At 42.1% G+C, this 22379-nt stretch overlaps 1 protein-coding gene across 2 annotated transcripts in view; it reads left to right on the top strand.

Moving 5' to 3' along the window:
* Window positions 1-5270: 5270 nt before the first annotated feature.
* Window positions 5271-22379, top strand: part of TGFBR3 (transforming growth factor beta receptor 3) — a 195323-nt gene continuing 178214 nt past the window's right edge. Inside the window, exon 1 of one of the 2 annotated variants that reach the window (XM_054592126.1) lies at window positions 5271-5584. The gene's annotated coding sequence lies outside the window, so the exon portion shown is untranslated. Of the gene's footprint in view, window positions 5585-6089; window positions 6131-22379 lie in introns of those variants that run through there. The other variant, XM_054592127.1, reaches the window with a different exon arrangement.

Below are 22379 nucleotides of genomic sequence, written 5' to 3'. Positions count from 1 at the left end.
TAACATGTTTGTAGTTTGTGATTTTTTTTGCTTCTCCAGGCCAAATCCAAAGTATTCTCTAGTGCAGCCACATAAGTGGGGGTCAGAACGAAGTCTTCCCTCTGGAATCCCTGCTCCCAAGACAGGGAGGGCAGAGGCTCTGTCACAGCCGCTCTAGAACGAAGACCACGGGAGTCTCTGGGGGGTTTGGCTGTTACTTTGAAATGGTGTGAGGTTTCCTGCTTTGTCAGGAGCCCCGCTGAGGGGGAAATTGAAGGTGCATTGTGGAAACCTCCATCGGAGCACAGGAAATGACAAGTTTGCAGGAACTCATGGTTACTGTAAGGGAGTTTTCTTTGGATTTTATTTCCAAGTTCTCTGAAGAATCCCCCAGGCCTGAATCAGGTGTCTGCTTTAGGCTCTGCTCTGCATACAGATTCATCTGATAGTATTTATTTCTCATCAATTTGAAATTTGCCAGCTGCAAATTTTATCAGTGAAAACCAGATTCTAATCTTGGATATAGATACAGAAAATGTGGTTTTAGATTATGGCTTTAGATTACAGTGATGTATAAAACACCTCTAGGCATGAACTGAAATCTTTATGGGCAAATTTTAGAAATAAAGTAGTAAATCTGTCTGTAATAATGGGTCCACCAAACAGAAAATAGGAGCACATGCTGTAGTTTGTAGACCAGTATCCTGTCACAACAACTTTGGAACATTTGGTTCATGTTCTGTCACACATTCTTAAGAGTAGTTACGCAATTGCCTCCAAGATGTTGTCTGTTTCAGGCAAACTTGAAAGTTGGTATCTCTTCTCCCCTCTTTACTGGGTGAAAGGAATCTATTTTTATGTGGCAGTGGTTGGGACTGGGTAATATTTCTCCTAAACAAACTTTGGTTTTTGTCTTTTGAAACTTTTAAAGAATTGAGCTTTAAAAAAATAAGACTCTATGAGTGGAAGGGGGCTCCCTTTCACCTGTTAGCAGCACGAAGCGCAGGTTCAGAGTGGGCTCTGAAGGCAGAGCACCTGGCTCTACTGCTTGTGTGACTTTGGGTAAGTTACTTAACTTCTTTTTTAATTTTTTTATTGTTGTTCAATTACAGTTGTCGCCCTTACCCCCCATTACTCTCCCCTGCCCTGCCCCCTCACATCCATTCTCCTCCGCCCTGTTGTCCTCATCCCTGGGTCCTTTATGCACGCTCCTTGACTTGACCCTTCCCTTCTCCCCCCTCCCTCACCCCGTCCCTGTTATCTCCCACTCCCTCCCCTCTATCATCGTCAGTTTGTTCTTTATTTTCACTGCCTGGCTTACTTCACTTAGCAAAATACTTTGCAGTTCCATTCTATCACGAAGGGCAGGAGTTCCTTCTTTTGTTCTGCTGCATGGTATTCCATTATGTAAATGTACCACAGGTTTTTGGTCCACTCATTTACTGACGGGCACTTAGGCTGTTTCCAGCACTTGGCTGTTATAAATAATGCTGCTATGAACATTGGGGTTCATCATAGATTCTTTTGAATTAGTGTTTCAGGATTCTTGGGTTATAATCCCAGTAGTGGAATTGCTGGGTCAAAAGGCAGTTACTTTTTAAATTTTTGAGGAAATTCCATACTGTTTTCCACAGTGGTTGCACCAGTCTGCATTCCCACCAACAGTGCACTAGGGTTCCCTTTTCTCCCCAACCTTGCCAGCACTTTGTTGTTTGTTGATTTATTAATGATGGCCATTCTGACCAGTGTGAAGTGGAATCTCATTGTGGTTTTAATTTGTATCTCTCTGATGGCTAGTGATGCTGAGCACCCTTTTATATGTTTCTGGGGCCTCTGTATGTCCTTCTTGGAGAACTGTTTATTCAGGTCCTTTGCTCATTTTTTAATTGGTACTTAACCTCTTTGTACATCATTTTCTAATCTGTAAAACTGAAACTGAGGGTCCTTATGACTTTGATTAAATTTAGCTTTAAGTCCTAGCCTTACAAATCACATCTCTCTCTCTCCCCCCCTCCCCGCCTTAGAGACCTAGCCTTCACCCTTCCCTCTGTATTCAGCAACCCTCGAGGCAGTAAAAGACTATAGCCCAGGCCTGACTAATGGTCAACAGGCAGGACCCCTGGCAGGCTAAAAATAACATCTTGACCTAAGTTATGTTTCAGCTCTGGACCTCTAAGGTGGACCAAGCCCCGGGCTACTCTCACTAAGACTGGATGCCAGAGCAGACCTCGGAACTGCTATCCTAAAGACCTGCAGAAATGATTTATTACCCTCACCTCACCTCTGACCAATCAGCTTCCAGCATGATCCTGAACCCCCCCTAATCCATGTTGACTTGTGATTTTGTCCTATATAACCTATAACCTACACACCATTGGGGAATTGTCTTTAGAGCAGAAACTCCTGTCTCTGGATTGGCCAATTCAGTATTAAACTATTTTTCTTTCTATACTGCAAACTCCCACTCTTGCATTTCTTTGAGTCAGTGCAAGCAGGCAGACGGACTCTAACATTGGGGTCCCAGTAACAAAATGAGGATACTAGAATTGTTACAAGGATTTAATGAGTTAAAATTTGTAAAGAGCAAAGCATGTGCTAAGTATTATATGAGGACTTGTTAAGAAAAACAACTGAATGATTTTCTGGTGATATAGTCTTTCAGTAATTTGAGGTGCTTGCTTCTGTGAGGAACATAAACAAGCTATTATGAATTTATTCAGTTGTCTGCTAATCAACAGACTCTGGAGGCAGGCCAGTAAATCTGAGTCATCATAAAGGAGCACGTCCATACCTAGAGGAGGGAAGGTGCCTTGGGAGAAACACAGCCTTAGTAAATCACTGAGACTCTCTTCTGTCAAATATTTTTATACAAGTGGAGATAAAGTGCACCTCTTTATTTAGTACACTGCCCCTCGCCTCCGCCACACTTAGAATTCTTTTTGAAATAATTTGGAACAAATGACCAAGACACCACCTTTGACCAAAGGAAGCTTGCATCTTACAGTAACAAATACTGTAACTCGCATATAGTCCTACTTCATAAGAAACCGAGAGAAAGGACAGGATTCATCCCTGCAGAAATCAGTTAATAAAAGGCAGGGCAACCCTGTTTCTAAAGCTTCTTTAGAGAATCAAAAAGTTAAGTTTATTTCAAACCTTTGTTCTATCCTCCAGATGTCCGGATTTCTGCAAATAATATCACATTATTAGTGTAAAAATTTTTTAAAAAGAGAAAAATGCCTCTGTAGACATTGTTAGTTTTGTAAAAACTGACAAATTCTCAATTTTCTGTATCATTTACAGAAACTAATAGCCCTGATTTTTAAAAATGTTTTGGAAAAAAAAATCAAGTCAACCAACCAATTCCCCTTTCCCCATCCCTGAATCTTTCATTTTGCCAATATGTAAAGATTTTGTAGTATGGCCTAGTGGTCCAAGACTTGGGCTCAGAGCTAGGTGGGTGTGGGTTTCAATCCTGGCCCTCTCACTTATTAGCAATACTATCTCAGTTAGTTGTAAGTCCTCAGCATATGTGTATAGCCTTATGGGACTCTGAGAAGTAAATCTGTTCATATGTATAGAGAGTTTAGGATTCTGTCTAGCATAGAGTAATTAATCGTTCAATAGATGTTGATGGTTACACTGTTAAGAACCTGGCTCCATTGTGAACAGTCACTTCATCATTCTTTAAAGGCGAGATGCTTCTAAGTTATCTAGGACTTGGTTTTCCTCTCTCCTTCTACTATGCCATTTTACTTAGAAATTAGAAAGCTTTACTTAACATGATTGATACATTTACATGTAGAATTAAATATTCACACCCAGTTCAAGTGTTCATGTCTGCACTTGAAACTAAAACGACAATTTGAGGTATGAATACTATATAATTTGAGTTCATGAAAAATTTAACACCTTAAATCTAGAGAGACTGTATCAAAAATGAGGCTAACTCTACCTAGACTGCTAGTTCCTTCAGGGTATTATGCCTTTGTGTATCTCCAAGGCCTAGCTCAAGTCTCTCACAGTAGATGCTCAATAAATGTGGGTAAGGAATAAATGGTTCATTGAGGAGTTTTTGCAGTAAATACAAGTGATCAGTGATGATTTGATCTTTGTGAAAGTGTCTCCAGTTGGGTGAGCAGGGACAAAATGAAAAGGATGAGAAATATGTCCTCTTCTCTCAAAGTAGGGAAATCAAAAAAATTTTCCAAATAATAATATAAGTAATAATATAGGATATCTCCCAATTCCACTAGCCAACATGTCAAAGGTTTAGGCCATAACATGTTAAAACTGAAAGATGTCTCCTAGGCCGAACTCCTCATTTAACACATAGGAAAGGAGACTTGGAGAGTTTTAAATCCTTAGTCCAAGGGCAGTCAGAACTGGAAGTTGGGTCTCTGAAACCCGTGGTCATTTAACCAGCCTTTTGGTAAAACAGTACCCTGTATCTTTTAAAAGAAAAATGGGGTGTAAAGAAGAGTATCGAAGTGGTGTTCTCATTACTGCACGCATCAACTCTTGCAGGGTGGTTCACAGGCACGTGTCCTCTGGAAGATGCAGTGCAGCCCACAGGCTGGTTTATGTCGCGCCAACCTTAGGATAGCGTCAGTTATGCTATCCTGGCTCGTTTATTTGTACCAACTTACATAGCAAGCACGGGGACGGGCTGGGTAGTGCACTTTGAGCTGTTAGAGAGGAGGAGGCAAGACCCGCTGGCGCTTACCACCGGAGCACATCTTGGGATAACAAGCAGGACTGGAGGTGGGAAAAACAAACAGGGACAGAATGAATATGTGCAGGGGACTTGTGCTAGGGGGTGGGCAGGAAGGTGTGATCAAATTACTGGAGGTTTTAGAATTTTTGTATCAAGACGGAGATAACTAAATAAAACCCCAACTCCTCCAGGGAGCCCTGGAAAGTTTGAAGAACCTATTTTGAGGGAGCGAATCTCTGCAGCTCGTATCCGCACACGTGTGCCCCTCCCACCCCTATCTTCCTAGAGGGCTGGGATCTCTACCCGCCGACCTAACCTGGGCGCGTAGCAGCCCAGCCGTTCCCCGAGTTTCTTCTTTTCCTCCCTCCTTGGTCCAAAGGGAAACACAGACTCAAGCTGCGCTCGGGGCTCATCCATCAGTACGGGAGGAAAAGGGGGAGGAGAGAGGAGGCGGGCAGCGGGAGGAGGAGTTTCTCCGTGGCCCGGAGCCTTCAGTGGGGCTGGCGGAGGAGGAGCGCCCTTCCCCCCGCACGCTGATTGCTGTGGCGTCCTGCCCGTCCCCGCCCGCGTGTGTGCGAGGGCTAGCTAGTGCGTTGGGTCGGCCCGATGGGGGTAATCGAGGTTTTCGGGGACGCCGAGCGGCGCATTCCTCTTCCCAGTGAGTGAGGGAGGGAAGTCGGTGGCTGTCGCGCCCGGCCACTTTACCCCTGTGATTCCCGGAGCTCTGTGCAGAAGGTGAAAGTCTCCGGCGGGTCCGGATGGCGTAGTTGCGCCGCGGCGCAGCAGCTGCCGGAGCTCGCGGCCCGCGAACGCTGGGCGGGGAAACTTTCCTTTGCTTTCCTCCCAACTTGCGGCGGGTGGATCTCCGCTTGACAGACCGCCTCTGAGGTACGTGTTTGTCCTGCCCGCGGTGCTGCAGCCCACGCCGGGACTCCCCTGGGCGCGCCGCTAGCCCAGCAGCACCCATCCCGGCCCCGGGCTCTGCAGGCTGCGCGGTGCCTTTGGCGCTGCACGGAGCTCCGCGCCTGCTTCGTGGCCGGGGTCGCTCCGGCCGCCCGGACCCTCGGGCTTAGAAGGGTGGCGATGGTTGGGCGCCGAGGAACGAAGGACCCGTGGCCGCCAGTGCGTGGGGAGCGGCCACCCCGGGTGGGCAGCGGTCAGGCGATGCTCTGGGCTGGGAGAGACTTTTCCCTCCACGCCCGCCCTCACTCTTCTCCGCGGGGCGCGCCGTCCACTTCCCGCTGAGCGCGTGACAGCGTCGGTGGGAAACGTCTGTTGTGGGTTTGCCCTCAGTTGCCCTTGCAGAAGCTGCGGCTGCGGGACGCGCGCACGGGCAAGAGCTGCGCTCCTCGCGGGCCGCACCCTCAGGGTGCTCGCTTGTGGGCGGCGCGGAGCCTGCAGCTGGGTGCCCCAGCAGAGAACACGACCCCTCCGGTAACTTATTAGCCGCCTTACCCAGTTTATTTTGAAGGCTTTTCTTGTTCAGTTGGTTAGAACAAGCTTGGCAATCTTCAATTGTTGCTAAGACAATTTGCTTGCAGTCTCGTTCTTACTAGAGCATTTGCTCCACTTTCCATAATCACGTCATGTAGGAATCCGGCTTGTCAAATGTGAATTGCCTTGGGCAGAGTAGAACTCAATGGATATAGGGTCTGGAAAAAAAAAAAAATCCAAGAAAAGAAAATCACTCCATTTCCTTAGCTGTGAAATGGGAATTATAATAGTACTGGCCTCGTAGGATGGCTGCGTTAGTGTAGCTTGTCCCGAGCCCAAAGGTGACAGGAGAGCGAGGAGGGCATGGTAGGAATGACAGACAGAGATGGGGAACCGGGGGTTTTCTGATCTCCATCTCCAGGAGAAATAAGTGAGCTGTTAGAGAGGACGGAAGTCTCTACAAGTAGCAAAGCACATGCCAAGACCTTTGAATTTTCCTGAAATGGTACTTTAGCCTGCAAACAGTTACTTCAGTGTGAAATTAGCAATTTCTTTTGCACAATAAGGATAGCTAAAGTTTACTGAGTCCCAGCTCTATACAGACACTTTCTTAAATGTCTTTCCGACACATTTGGCACTTAATCCTCACACCAGTTCTATGGTAAACACAGTAATAGCCCCATTTTACAGATAAAATGCTAGAGGCTAATTACTTGCCCGAGCTCCTACACAATTTTCTGTTAGTTCTGACTCCGGAGTGAGTTAGCTTAGTCACTTAGCAGAGAGCAGCAAGTGCAGTCAGATTTGTGTGCAGTGAGTCCCGTGTGTTCTCCCATTGCTCAGTTTCCCATTTGAGTTAACTCCTATCCCTTGAAATACAAATAAGGTATGTGTGATTAATTTAGGTGATACAGGGATGCCAAATCACAGCTCCTTTGAAACTGGTTCCAAGTAATTATATATAGAACTCTGATTTGTGCTAATGAATGTGGATCTTTACTCTTAATTTCTTTTATTATTTCTCCAGACATTGTTGGTCAGTGTTTCTTGTCTTCCTTAGGAAACAGCTTGGGGTTGGCACAGGAGGCAGGGAAATAATTCTTACCCCCTTAAGGGCTATTAAAATGAAATTGATTTCATGCCATTGTGTCAGTTAAAGGATGTTGCTCTGTTTCTTGGTGTTCTCTGCTTTTGGCTTTAATTCTGCATTGTTTAGTGTTTCAAGGCTTCAGTACTTTTTTTTTTTTTTTTTTTGCCCTTCAGTTTTGTCTTTCTCATTTGTCAACTTTAATTTTTCCTGTTTTGATGGAATCTGACCATTACATGGTGGCTTTGCTTAACAACTGTTGCTCTAGCTCATGTTTTTAAATATAAAAGTCACCGACTTACTTTTGAACCCCAGGACTTCAAAGGCAACCCCGGGGGAATTCATTGTTATTTTGAAAATTAGCCAACAGGGGGAGTATAACACACTATTGATGTCTATTAGGCTTGTAAACCAGTTTTTAGGGTATTAAGCATACATTTCAGAAGTGGAAAATGTTTTGAATTTTATCTAGCAAAATAACCCAGTTGATTTCTGAGTTTACAATGGAGAGCTGGGTTTAATTTCAACTGATGACAATGAGAATGACCTTGAAGACAAGGCCTGTATGTTGGACATACCTAAACTCTGTGGTGGCTGGACAGATATTAAATACGCATGTAGTTTTTCGTTAAGAGGTGAATGTAAAGTAGTTTTGTGTATTTTGAATAATATTTTAAATTATTTAGGAGAACTGGGAGTCCAGAGAGATCCATTGTGAATCTTTTTGTAATGATCCTCATTTGTCTTTTGTGGAAAACTGCATGTAGTGAATTTGTTCTCAGGGAGGTTGGTGCACTCGCAGTCCTATCATTATCATTTTTCATTAACATCTTCCAAGTTCAAGGCAATAAAGGGATTGTTATCCTGCATAACAGCATTTCTATTACTCTGCATTCTTCTAAGCTGATATTTTAGTGTAGTAAAAGTTCAGAAGTGTCATACTTGTCTAGTATAGGTGTGATGTGTCTATAGACACTCATACCTGTAAATATTAAATAAACAATAGTTAAGAATTAACATGTTTGGAGAAACAGTCATACTGACTTTTTAAAAAGGTTTTGGATCTTTGCAGTTTTGTAGGCCAATTTCCTTTCTTGTTTCTTGAGCATCATGTACTATTGACTTAACTTTATTTCATTTACCAAGTTAGGGTCAAGAGGATCTTATTTTAAAATACCATCACTTTCAAAGGTTAGTTCCCTTTTTCTAAGGCATTGCACTTAGAGTGGAATTTTATTTATGATCTAATTTAGTCTTCCATGCTCTCATCCAGTTTACTCATTCAACAAACATTTATCAAATCCCAGCTCCCTAATAGGCTTATGGTTCCTGGTCTTAGAGTTTGGCAAATTAATTGTCCTCTTAAAATCCTCTGATAGCAGGGGGCCAAGATACCTTAAGTCTTCCTGAGGATTTGTGATAGGAAGCCTTTATAGATTTTTTTTTTAAAGAAAAGTGTTAACCAGTACGAACATGTATTTTTTTTCATTGAAAGTCAAAAGCTACCTTCATGACAACAAATAAGAATTTAACTTGTCCCTTTTTTTTGAAGTAAATTTATTTTATTTTATTTTTATTTATTTTTTCAAATACATTTGTTTCTGCCTACCCCCCACCACTTTCCCTTGCCCCCTCCCTCTTTCCCTCCCTCAGCTCTTCCCCTTTGGTTTTGTCCATGAGTCCTTGCTATATGTTCCTTGACTTTCCCCTTCCCTTCCTTTTCCCCACCCCCCTCCCTCCTTCCCTCTTGTCTCTGTTGGTTTCTTTTCCTTTCAGTGTTGCTGGTCTTATTTTCCTTGCATCTTTGTATTGTTGGTTAGGTTCCGCTTATACGTGAGATCATATGGTATTTGTCTTTCGCCCCCTGGCTTATTTCGCTTAGCATAATGCTCTCCAGTTCCATCCATGCTGTCGTGAAGTTTAGTAGTTCTTTTTTTCTTTCTGCTGCATAGTATTCCATTGTGTATATGTACCATAATTTTTTGATCCAATCATCTACTGATGGGCATTTAGGTTGCTTCCAACACTTGGCTGTTGTAAATTGTGCTGCTATGAACATTGGGGTGCATAGGTTCTTTTGTATTGGCGTTTTGGTATTCTTAGGGTATAGTCCCAGCAAGGGAATCACTGGATCAAAAGGCAGCTCCATTTTCAGCTTTTTGAGGAAATTCCACACTGCTTTCCACAGTGGCTGCACCAGGCTGCATTCCCACCAACAGTGTACTAGGGTTCCCTTTTTTCCACAGCCTCGCCAGCACCTGTTGTTTGTGGATCTGTTTATGATGGCCATTCTGACCGGTGTGAGGTGGTACCTCATGGTAGTTTTGATCTGCATTTCTCTGATGGCTAGTGATGCTGAGCATCCTTTCAAATGCCTCTGGGCCCTCTGTATCTCCTCCTTGGAAAAGCGTCTGCCCAGGTCCCTTGCCCATTTTTTGATTGGATCGTTTGTCGGAAGCCTTTATAGATTGACAAAATTGCTTTGTTTAAAGGAAAGTATTGTCCCATTCTTTTTTAAAGCTCAGAGGAATTAATCTTTGGGTTTTGCACGCAAACTTGGTTGTATCGTAAAAAAATCAAGTGATTGCTGGCTTTTTGTAAGGACAGAATCTGAGTCTCAGCACCCAGGGCCAGAGGACTGTATGTTCTTTGAGTAGTACTAAGAAGGTGATCACTGCTGACTTCTTTAGTACCTACGTGATGACCAGTTTCCTGGCATCATAAATCTGTAGAAAGTTCTGACTTTACGTTTCAAACTTAACCGACAGAGCAGTTAGAATTTAGAGGATGACTGGTAAGTATTAACATTGCTGTAATATCTTTCCTGGATGAATTTGCTTTGTGGTCATTTTGAATTACTCTCGTTCTTGATAATCCATTTTAAAAATGACTTTCCCACCCCCGCAGCTGCTTCTTTCATTGCTATTGGGCAAAAACCAATTATAATTGTCAGGTTCATTCATTAATCAGGGCAGTCTTCATTTTCTTCTTTTTTTTTTCCTCAAGTTATTTAAAAAGTGATACTATTGCTGTTTTAGTCTGTCTGTTGGAACATTTTCCCTGTATTTTAAAACTTATTTTGAAATTATAAAAGTTAAAAAATGTTAACTATAAAATTTTTTAAAATTGATTTTATAAAAAGAGGAAGGGGAGAGAGGGAGAGAGAGATGGAGAGAGAGAGAGAGAGAAATGTCGATTTTGTTGCTCCACTTAGTTGTGTATTCATTGGTTGCTTCTGGTATGTGCCCTGATGAGAGATCAAACCCCCAACCTTGGCACGTAGGGATGACGCTCTAACCAACTGAGCTACCTGGCCAGGGCCAAAAAAATAACAACTTTTTGAAATTTGCATACCTCAAATTAGATAAATGTTTTTAGAGATCTTTAATATAAAAGTAATCTTGTATTGCTTCTAGGAATATGCAAGTTAGGAATGAAAAAGTGAATCTAGGTTATATGAATAGCTAGCCTTTCACAAATAACAGTTACCCTTTAATAATTTCAGTGAGGGTGTTTGTGGCTTTGGAAGAATATTACTGCAGCAAGATCCATGGCAATAATTTTTCTGGTTCCACATCTTCAGAGTAACACTTGGAATGATAGCATTGTCTCTTTGCACCATTTCCTAAAACACAAGCTATTGCCAATTTGTTAGGATTCTGGTCAAGCTGAAATAAATCCGCACAGCTTGGCAGGGCCTTACGAGAAGCATCTGGGTCCATTCCTTGGCTCTGTCCATTTCTGGTTTTATATCTTTTGAAACAGCACACTTGTTTGCTAACTGACATTGAGCTTTATTTTCTCTGTTTGCAAAGCCCTTGCACAGATTGAGCACAGATTTCCAGGCATTCTTCCTTCTCTTAGAGAAGGAGTAATGATTTTTATCTCTCAACCAAGATGTGTGCAATGTTTTGTGTTTGAAGCAACATTTATAAAAATTTTGTGTGAGGCCACTCTTATTTGGATCTTATTCTACTTTATTTAATTCTTCAGCTTCTCAGGCCAAACATCCAAACATCAAGACATAATAGGCTGACAAATACAGGTATTCCTACGGGGAATGGAGGCCATATTTAAAACTGAAATTGTTCCTGAAGATCTGAAATGGGCCCCAGAGCCATGCCTGAGGCTGGCCTGGCATATCCTGCTTATGATAGGTTATCATCCGGTGTTTGTGCTGAAAGATTCTTCAAGTCTGAGAAGGAGACTGTGTGATAATAGAGTCTGGCAAAGCTCAATGTTAGGACTTAATGTTAAATTGTTGCCACGATAATAATTTATTTATTTATTTTTAAAAGTTTATTGAGAGAGAGAGATTTATTGTTCATTTATTTATGCATTCATCATTTGCTTCTGGTATGTGCCCCGACTGGAGCTCGAACCCCCAACCTTGGCATATGGGGACGATGCTCTAACAACTGAGCTACCCCCCCCTCCAGGGCTGCCACAATAATAATTTAGAATTAAGTTTGAAATGTTAGCTCTGTCTTCACTTTAAGGAAGAAGATGGTAATACAGAAACACATACTGTCTCTACCGCTTGGACACCAGACTGGGAAAAAGCTTCAGAGCTGGGTACCATTTGCAGAAGGAAGAAACACCTGCTTGTCTGTCCTTCCGAGTGCACACTTCATTTCCCTGCTACGTGCTGAAGGTCAGGCTTGTGGGTGAAACTGCAGATGGACCATTTGTAAAAGCACATTTAAGTGGATTAGTCCTTGAAAAAATGATCTTTAGAAAACAGTCTTTACAAATACCAGTCCTTGAGCGCTCCTGTTGATCAGATGGCCCTGGGAGAAGGTCTGCTGTTTTACAGGCTTGATGACTTCACCACCATGGATGGTGAGAACACCAGGTGGAGGGCCCAGCAGAACTTGGATTTCTTTCTTTTCTTTTCTTTTTTTTATTCTTACTATACCATTTTATTAATGGAAACTTGATGAATACTTAATTCCGTTGGCTGTGTGAAAAGACTCCCTTTGGGGAGTATAATTTGGTTAGCATTTTTAGTGAGTTATGTGCTTTTACAGTATGAAATTGGTCATTGGATGCAAAAATACATTGCTGGCTATTTGCAAATTCCATTTCATAATGAACTAACTATATGATGATTGCAGGAGCAGAAAGTGGCTTTTTTTCATACTTGGAAGGTTATTTGAGGTGAAATACTTAGATTCAAATCTCAAAGCCCTGTGTTTATGTGGGTACCTTAAGTATTTTTGTGTGATATTCCCTGTGTTGTTATGAGTTTCTGGGTTTTTTTCCTTTAAAACAAAACATACTCAAAAACAAAACTTTCTTCTGAGTATCCATAAAGAATAAATGTTTCATTTTGTTAGACTTTGTGCAGTCGACTGGCAAATTAAATTCAACTTTGAGGGAAAGTACCATTGATTCATTACAAACTTTTTGCATTAATGTAGTGTAAGGTCTTCCCTATGTGTGTGTGAGAAGTTTCTGATCTTCTAAATGGACACGTTTACTGTTAGTGGTCTCTTTTTGCCAGTGTTTCCAAGCAGGCGTTCCTCTTAGTTTTCTTATTTTTGTGTCTTTACAGAGATTGCCACTTGTTGTGTGTTCACAGAATACCGTCTGAATCATGAAAAAATACTTAGGCTAATAACCTGTGTTGTGGAGACATACCTGTCTCTCTGTTTTGAGTTCATCATACTGTCCCTTACAGTTGCTGCACAGCCATTAGATGCATCATGCTTTTGACACAGGAGTGAGAGGAAGGATGACGATGCAAAGCACAGTTTTCTGTATTCGCATCATGTTTAGTTTGTGGTATCTCTATTTCATTATTAGAGCGGTTGCTCTCTAAGATATTCAAGGTTTTAATTTCATTCAGTGTGTGGGCTAATAAGGTTTCCTGTAAAACCAGTTCTACTAAATTCTTAAAAATGCTTCCAGAAAGCATACTTTGCTTGGTAGGGTTGTTTTTTTTTTTTTTTTTTTTTTTGGTTAATGTTCTAATGGGAGATATTGAACACAAACTAGGATTCTACTTAGCCTATCTGAGTGAGGAGGCTAGGAAAAGGAGGGGGAGTGTCTAATTTGTTAGAGAAAATATATTTTTGCAAGATAATAAGGGATTTAAATGTATTCTGTCGAAAACCTAAGGGATTTCCCCTGGCTGGTGTGACTCAGTGGGTTGAGCGCCGGCCTGTGAACCAAAGGTTCGTCGGTTTGATTCCCAGTCAGGGCACATGCTTAGGTAGCAGGCCAGGTCCCCAGTAGGGGGCGTGCAAGTGGCAATCACACATCGATGTGTCTCTCCCTGTCTTTCCTCTTCCCCTCTGTTTAAAAATAAGATAAATAAAATCTTAAAATAAGGGAAAAGAAAACCTAAGGGATTTAAATGTATTCAAGTAGGTACTTAGGTAAGAGGTTTGCAAAAGAAATTTTGCTAAAGTCGAGGTTCTCTCATTGGCAACTCCTACAACCCCAAAGATCCTGTTCTCTGAAGCCAGGAAAAAGCAGTCTGTTTCCAATTATATATATCACAAAAATAGGGAAATTAGACCAAGAAAAATGATCATTTGGTGGTTGGGTTGCTTTTTTGTAGAGGGTAAAGGAGAAAGGATCGTAGGTGCACTAAAAAAAATCTGTTAGTTTTAATGTTGGCTTTCAAATTTTTCTCAAGTGTCCTGTATTGGAAATTAAGACTAGTTTGGGGTTAAAGACTCTCGCCTCCTCCATCTCCTTTTTGTTTCTCGGAGAGCAAATAGAAGAGAATTAGGCAGTTTCTGCTGACACTAAGGGGTTTGCTCCCAGTGTTCCAGGACTGCCTGGTGTTTTTGGTAAAGCCTTTTTCCTGATTGAAAGGTGTCAGCTTATGGGCTCCCAGCATCACACCAGGAAGTTGGTGCTATGGATTTTTTCATTATCCTTTTTGCACTGCCTTGAACAGAAATATAGTCCTGCTGCTTAGCATTATTCTGCTGGGGAAGAATGCAAAGGTGAGAAGCCTAACTGGAAGTTGAATGATGTGTGGGTGAGTGTATTGTCCTCTGCACTTGCCAGAAGCAACTGGCCTTTCTTAAAGCTTGCTGCTAGTTTCAGGATTAGTGGTCCCAAGAGACCCAGGTGTTAACTAAGAGAAGATCACCCCCAGCAGATCTTAGTTCCTGTTTCTCACACCTTACACCTCCTCATAGTGTTGAATAAAACTTTCCTGGTGGTACAGAATCTTTGATAACAACAGGGTGTGCCAGGGTCGGTGGCGTTTAGCTATTGGCTCTTTTTGTTCTCACCTCCCATGACCTCCTTGGCCTGCTGCGGTCAGGCTCCCACGCCCACCACACCATGATAGGGCGCTAGAAAAGGTGCAATGTGCAAAATTCGCGCTTGTTCTCAGTCAGCATCCTTGTTGCCCTCTCTCTGATGCATCCACTGCTTTATTTTCCTGTTTCCCCATGTTTTATTATCTTGGCTTTCCTGGAACTACTTCTCTCGGTTTTCCCTTCACCTTCCTCATGTCTGTTCAGGTTTCCTCTTCAGTGCTTGATCCTCAGGTGTTGGCGTTCTTCAGGTTTCCATTTTCCTTTTCCCTTCCCTTCTCAGTCATTTAGTCGCTCATATTTCCATGCCTCAGTGGCCATGTCTATTCCAGGAATGCCTTCTGCTTTCTTGCTTACTTCCCCTACCCGGAGCACACTAATCCCACGGTGTCTTACTCGTAGAAGATCACACTTGACATTTTCTTCTCTATTTTCGAATCTTCATCTTACCTGGACAGGAGTCTTCCAGTTTGCTTTCTTCGCTTCAGCGTCTCTATCTTAAATTATTCATTTATTATGGTTGATAAACACATTATGGTTCAAAAACACAGATCTGTTTCTGTTTCTTACATTTTAAGAATCTCTGCTGTTCCATTATCCTTGGCATGGGATATCTAGTTTATTAACAACAGAGTGTTAGTCTACTTTTTCTTCCATTTTTCCTTCGCTTCCTCCGTGAGCTTTGCTATGCTCCTATCAGACTCCTCATGGTTTTCAAAGCATGCCCTGCTCTCTTGTGCCCTGTTCCTTTCATACTTGGCCGTCCTCTAGCACCCCTTTCCTTCCCTTCTCTCTGGAAGTCCCTGGCCTACTCATCCAGGAAAGCTCCATCGTCAGCTTCTCTGGTGATGGTCCACATGGCTCCTCCTGACAGGTGGTTGGTTGCTTCTCCATTAATTTCTCTTACAGCACTTGTGCTACTGCCTCATGAGAACTGATTTTCTTCCTCTGCCAGATTGTGGACTTCCCTACAGCAAGACTGACTTACTATCTTTGTATCCTGGGTGTGTAGTGTGGACTTGGCATAAATGTTGTAAAATTGAATTCTTCAGCTCAGTTCCATTGCAGTTAAAGCTTTGGGGAAAGAACACACTTACAGTCTATATAAACTGTAACAATAGAAAAAACCAAGGAAATCAACTCAGGGTCCTAGGGTTTAGGGTAGAGTGGGGCTTAGAAATAATCCTCTTCAAGTCCCTCTAAAAATAGGAACAACTAGGTAGAGAGAGGTTCGGTGGACTGCCCAAGAGCATGGGGCCAGGAAATAGTGCTTCCTTGTGCGCCTGTGCATTGTTCTCCACCCAATAGTGAGACTGGCCCTAATAAAACCCAAGTCAGATCCTGCCGTGCCTCTGCTTAAAACACTCTGCTGCTCTTGTATTTCTCAGAGTAAATATCAAAATCCTCACAATGATCCGTAAAGTCCTGCATCCCCAGCCCGACTCCCTTGCCTATTACTTCTTTAGCCTCTCTCCTCCGGCGTATTCACTCTGCTCCAGCTGTGTGGCCTGCTTGCCATTTTCCTAGTGGGAGACACACTCTGTCTCAGGGCCTTTGCATGTGCTGTTGTCTTTGCTTAAAATGTTTCTCTCCTATATATGTATAGGCTTCACTTCCTGTAGGACCTTACTCAAAACAAAGAAACAAACCAAACCAGAGACCCTCAAATATTTCCTTTCCCTCTCTTCTGCTTTACTTGTTTTCTTAGCATTTATCTCTATCTCATATACAATTACATATCTTGTTTATAGTGTGTCTCCCCTGCTAGAATGTAAGCTCCATGAGGCCAGGGACTTTTTATATATTTTATTCCCTGTTGAATCCCACACCTAGAACAGTCTTGGCATTGATCAAGCACTTGTTGGGTAAGTAAATAAATGAGAAGAAGCAAGATTTTGTGGATTTCTTATGGTTAAATGTACACTTAGGATATTAAACAGGGCAAACCATCAGATCTGTCTCGGAGACTCTGATTTTTTTTAAAGCCACATTTGAGGCCTGTCAGACTAGAACACTGACCTCCTTTTAACTGTCTGACTTGAAACAGCAACCTTGGGCCCTCCCTGTCTCCCCAGCCCTACAAGTGGTTTGGGAAAACTCCCATTTTACCTCTAACAGGCTTGGGCTTGCTGTGGTTTCTCTCTGCCTGTGGTTTGCCCTTTCACCCATCAGCTTCGAAGATGAAAAGTAAACACAGCATTAAAGAAAAGAGCTGAGGGAGAGGAGCAGAATTTCCTTGTGGCCCTGACATTGTCCCTTGGCTCTGGGGCCCCCTGCAGGGCAGCTCACCGTGCCTTGTAGAGCAGCTTCAGGGCTGTGCCCTAAGGAACGATGTGGAGACCAGAAGACTTTTAAAGCTCATCTTTAAAAACCTCAAAAGGCCAGAAGACGTTTGAGTTTTGCTTTGATGTTCTAATTTCTTTGAAAAGAAATGGGAAGTTTAGTCAAAAAAGACATTGGAAAAAGGATTTTTTAAAAATTAAATTACCATCTTAATTTTGAAGAGAAGTATTAACTTACCATTCTCAAGACAGAGGATTGCAGCCCTGGCCTGGTGCTCAGTTGGTTAGAATGTCATGCTGATACGCCAAGGTTGTGGATTTGATCCCTGGTCAGGGCACATACAGGCATCAGCCAGTGAATGTGTAGATGAGTATAACAACGAATCAATGTTCCTCTCTCTCTGAGGGGAAAAAAACCTCAGAGGGTGGCAAATGAAATTACTACTTGTTTTTGTCAGTGGTACAGTGAGGAGACACTGCTGGGACTCAGTCCTGTGAAACCAGCGGCTTAAATCCAAGGGACAGTAAGTTAAACTTTTGAAGAAGCACCTGGAGCTTGGGAGTGGGGGTGATGTTGAATGAAGAGCTAATTTATATTAGTGTAACAGTGATGTTAGAGTAATTTGCTTCCTGTTCCTCATGAGAACATCAGTGTGGGTCCCAGAGAGCCCTCCTCATCGGGACAGGACACCCAGACAAGGAAGTCAAAGGCTTTGGAGGAAGTGATTGGCCATGTACAACGCCAGCAGCATCATTGAACCCTGGGTTTGACTTGAAAATAAGTTGTCTTGAACAGAGCTAATTTATCAATGACCTGGTTAAAAATCATAGCTACCATTTCCTCAATCTTAAGAACATAGTAGGTATTAAGTGCTTTACATGTTATTAACTCAATCCTCATAACAACCCTATTAGGGAAATACATAGAATCACTATCTCTGCCTTGCAGATGAGGCATGTTTAGTAAGTTACCCACAGTGGCACCACTAGGAAGAGGCAAGGCAGGGGTTTAAACCCAGGTCATCTGGGGGCCCCACACTTTGTGCCCCTGGAACACACTGAGTATCCTCCCCTGCAGGGCCTTTGCACTTCCTATCCCCACTGCCTGGGATGCTTTCCCACCAGATAGTATCTTAGCTCTGGCTCTCACCTTTGTGCTCAAATGTCACCTTATCTGAGAGACCTTCTAAAATGGGTTCTGGCCACTGTTTCCACTGTGTGGGAGGGGCGTTTCCCCCCAACACCATCAAGCAGTTCTCAGACACCAGCAGGATGTCTCAGAATTCAGATCAATTCTGACACTATTTACTATGTACCAGGAGACAGCATCAGATGCCACCGGTTAAGGGCTCCGGCCCACAAGGCCTCACTCCACTTCAGACACAGGTTCAGATCTGTGCTTCTGACCTCCTTGCAATAGACTGGAGGTCAACTACCCCCTTTTTCAGTTTTATTTATTGAATATTTGCTAGAGTGGCTCACAGAATTCAGAGAAACATTTTATTTACTAGATTACCAGCTTATTATAAAAGAATATAACTCAGGAACAGCCAGATGGAAGATACATAGGACAAGTTATGTGGGAAAGGACATGGAGCTTCCATGCTTTGTCTAAGCATGACTCTCCTAGAACTTCTGCATGTTCACCAACCCAAAAGCTCTCTGAATCCCATCATTTTGGGTTTTTATGGAGGCTTCATTATATAGGCATGGTTGATAAAATCATTGGCCATTGACGATTGATTTATCCTCCAGCCCCTCTATTTTCCTCCCATATATGTGGTTAGTTCTCCAGGCAACTGGCCTCATCTTTAAGGGGGGTCCAGAAGCCACCCCAGGAGCGTAAGACACCTTTATGCCTCTCATTACTTAGGAAATTTCAGAAGTTTTAGCAGCTCTCTGCTAGAAATGGGGAGGACGACCAAATATATATTTCTTCTTATAAATTACACTATCGCACCTTGCCTGACCTCTCTATCTAAAATAACATCCCTCCTCTCATCACTCGTTCTCCTTAACCTGCTTTATTTTTCTACATAGGACTTACCACCATTTGACATATTATATATTTGTTGTCTATCACTGCCATTAGAAGGTAAACTCCATGAAAACAGTGTCATATTTAATTCACTGCTCTGTCCCCAGCTCCCTGAACAGTATCAGGAACAAGGTAGGTGCTAAAAAATGTTTGTTGGGTGAATGAATGAAGTAAAATAAAACTGCTGATTGAGACTCCTTGGTTTCCAAAATGAAATAATATCCCTTATGTTAGATCTAGTCACACTGCGCACCACTGGAGGGTATGTGCAGGGCCTGGTTGGAGACCATAGTCTGGGGGTTGCTAAGCAGTGGGAAGCCTCACTTTTCTCACTATAAAGTGGAATAAAGGACATCTATCTCCTTGGGTCGTTGAGAAGGTGAAGTGAGAAATCAGAAAAACACAATCAGTGCTCCATAGATAGCAGGTAGACATTTTATGAGGTAAGACAAAAAAAAGCAGGGTGTTAAGACTCTAATAGGAAGGAGAATGTGGTATAAACACATGAACAACCACAGAATAATGACAAAGCAGCATGTGGACAAGTTTTGGCTGTGTTACTAACTAGCTGTGTATTGGTGGGCCACTCATTGAGCCTTTCTTAATTCTTGGTTTTGCTTATCTATAAAATTAAAGGGTTCGAGTATGTTTTCTAACATTCTGAGTTGGCACTGAATAGAAGGTAACATTGAACAAATGAGGTGAGTGGAACAAGTAGAATTCATGGAGTTTGAGGAATAGAATAAATACGGCAGTTTTGATAAAATGGGCAGATCTGGTAAAATTCAGGTTTTGTGTGTGCCTTACATTGCTCGCAAGATAATTCATATAAATATTTTTGTTAATATAAATTATGTATTAAAAATAGCTAATGTATTAGTATAGGCAGACATACCTTGGAGATATTGTGGGTTCAGTTCCAGAGATACCACAATGAGAAGAATATTGTGATCAAGTGAGTCAGACAAATCTTTTGGTTGCCTAATGTGTATAAGTTTAATGTGCAATAGCATTATGTCCAAAAACACAATGTGCATAACTTAATTAAAAAAATACTTGATTGCTAAAAAAATGCTAACCATGATTTGAGCCTGTTGGAGAAAAATGATAGGCTTGTTTAACTGAGGGTTGCCACAAACATTCAATTTGTAAAAAATTCAGTATCTACGAAGCACGAGAAAGAAGAACTCAATGAAACAAGGATGCCTTATTGTATTTACACTTATGTTGTCAAATTGCATGTTTTCCTTAGATAATACTTCCCAGTTCTGTTAAGTCATTCCTGCTAGCCATTACATGATCATGCATTTGAAATTTCCACAAGTGAGTTTGAAATCTCACTTTATAGGAGGGGTTGAGAATTAGTTGTTAGTCCATTTAATGTCAATTCTCTAAGGTATAGCATAAAAGATTTTCTTGTTTAATCTCTTCATATTAGAGATGAAGAAATTAAAGCCCAGAGCAAAGTGACTTGCCTGAGCCTGTAACACATGTTGATGTCAAAACTCCTGCCTGTCCTGTTCTTTTGAGTCTGCCTGACGTATAGGTTCTTTCTTAGACACAACTTTTCTTTATTGGCTTATCATTTATTATTGAGAAGTGTTCTGATAATTCACACTCGTCCATACTGCTTTTCACTGTAAAGTGCACAACCCCTCACGATACCTTTGGTGGGTGCCTGCTGTGGCCAGGAGGTGAGCTGGGTAGACCGTGATCCCTCTTCCCGGAGTGAACAGGCGAGTGGGAAAGCCATCCGTGGAAGGAAATAATTACACAAAGATTTACCTGCAGTGTTGAATTGTGCTACATTCCAGGCATCTGAGTTTAATTTCATCTGACACAATCAGAGGAGGCTACCTTAAAGAAGTAATGCTTAGACACAGACCTGAGACCTGAAGATGTTAGAAAATGGCCATGTTAGGGGGACCATGGAGGGTCACTGGGGTCCAGCACAGTGAACAGCGCTTCTCAAAGCAAGGGCTTGGGCTTTGGTGGAGCCGAACTGCGATGACATGGTTGGAACATGCAGAGGATGAGGTTGGACTAAGTAGGCAACGTCCAGCAGCCATATGAAGGGTTTTAATTCTTCATGTTTCATGTGCTTGGCCTGCTGAGCCTTTTCCTTACCAAATACTATCAATTAAGGAATTGGAATGTATCTATTGAGGGATTACCCCCATCCAAGAGGAATAGTTTTATATTAGAAGTCAGTGAGAGAAATAAAAATAATATGCTTAATTGTAATTAGCAAAATAGTCTTTTGTTGAGGCATTTATTCTAAATTCATATATTTGCAGAATCCCTGTGAATATAAATAAATACATGAATCATATATTTTAGTAAATTACTATATATTGTACAAAATAGTCTACTGGACATCAGGTCGATGTTGCTTCCCCAAAGCTTTTTTTAATGGCCTAGTGCTTGTAAGGGCCTAAAGGATGATGACTGGTGTCTTGAGAATATTCAGATTGCTGACTTTGGCTAGAATAACTGTAGCTTCATGACTTAATAAGCCCATCTGCTGAGAGCTGACTCCTCCCTCCAGGCAGCTTGGTTGGTTTGGTGGCAGTGCCAGGCTGAGTTCTGCAGCTCCTGGCTAAACCCCTGAAGCTAAGTTGGGAATCATAAGGTAGAATGGAGTATGGCCATGCAGCCTGAGCCCTGTAACTTACACCAGAGATGTTGAGGCAGTAGATTGGTGACCCTTTAGGAACAGCTTTACCACATTATAACTATCTTTAGGACTCTTGTATTGAGTTTGGAGTTACTATCTTTTGGTGATAGAAGGAATTGTTGAAATTCTATTGGATAAAGTCTAAACCCCAGATTATACAAACTTTGATATAAACTATTTTTATATATAATCTTGCTATTAGTAGTTTTCTTGGTATTCTGAAAGTCAAGATGGATTTTAACCGTAAAAGCTGCAATGACTTTTATTTTTTAAAAATTCACTATGTGGGCCAGGTATTGTTTTAGGTACCATGCCCATATTGTATCTCATATTACATCAGATATCATTATCACTTTACAGATGAGTGGTGATGGAGGCTCAGTGACTTGTCCAATGTAACATATCTGGGTAAGCCAGGTTTGGAACCCTCAGGAATAGTTCTCTATTAATTCTGGCTTAAAATTGTAAGTAAAAGAAGTCTTTGGATGAAAAAATATTAAATGTGAAAGGTGGTTCTTGGAATAGTGCAAGGGCAAGTGAAAAATCCATCCTAGTTTATGAACCTGAACAAAACAGCCTTGTGAAATGTACCCATGCCCACCCTCCCCTTTTTGCTGTATTTTGCTTGGGCACTGAGGTCTGTTGTGCTTGGGATAGACAGAAGGGCTTCTAAGGACTGACTGAAGGTCAACCCCAAAGCAACTAAGGATGCTGAGGCCAGAGATGTGCTGGTCACACTCTCAGCCAGCAGCGAGGGTGGATCAGGTTTTGGAGGTACAGGGTAAAGTGGAGTCCAGCTTCACTGTACATCTTGTACCCTCCCTGCCTCCTGCCCCCCAACCCAGTGGTATTCATGTGGAATTCCTGCCCACAAGTACAGGT

The sequence above is a fragment of the Pteronotus mesoamericanus genome, unplaced genomic scaffold, assembly GCF_021234165.1.
Source record: "Pteronotus mesoamericanus isolate MK-2021 breed Mesoamerican mustached bat unplaced genomic scaffold, CSHL_Meso_final scaffold_31, whole genome shotgun sequence".
Taxonomy (NCBI): domain Eukaryota; kingdom Metazoa; phylum Chordata; class Mammalia; order Chiroptera; family Mormoopidae; genus Pteronotus; species Pteronotus mesoamericanus.
Note: the sequence above shows the minus strand (reverse complement) of the source record. Positions and strands in the feature narration are given on the sequence as shown.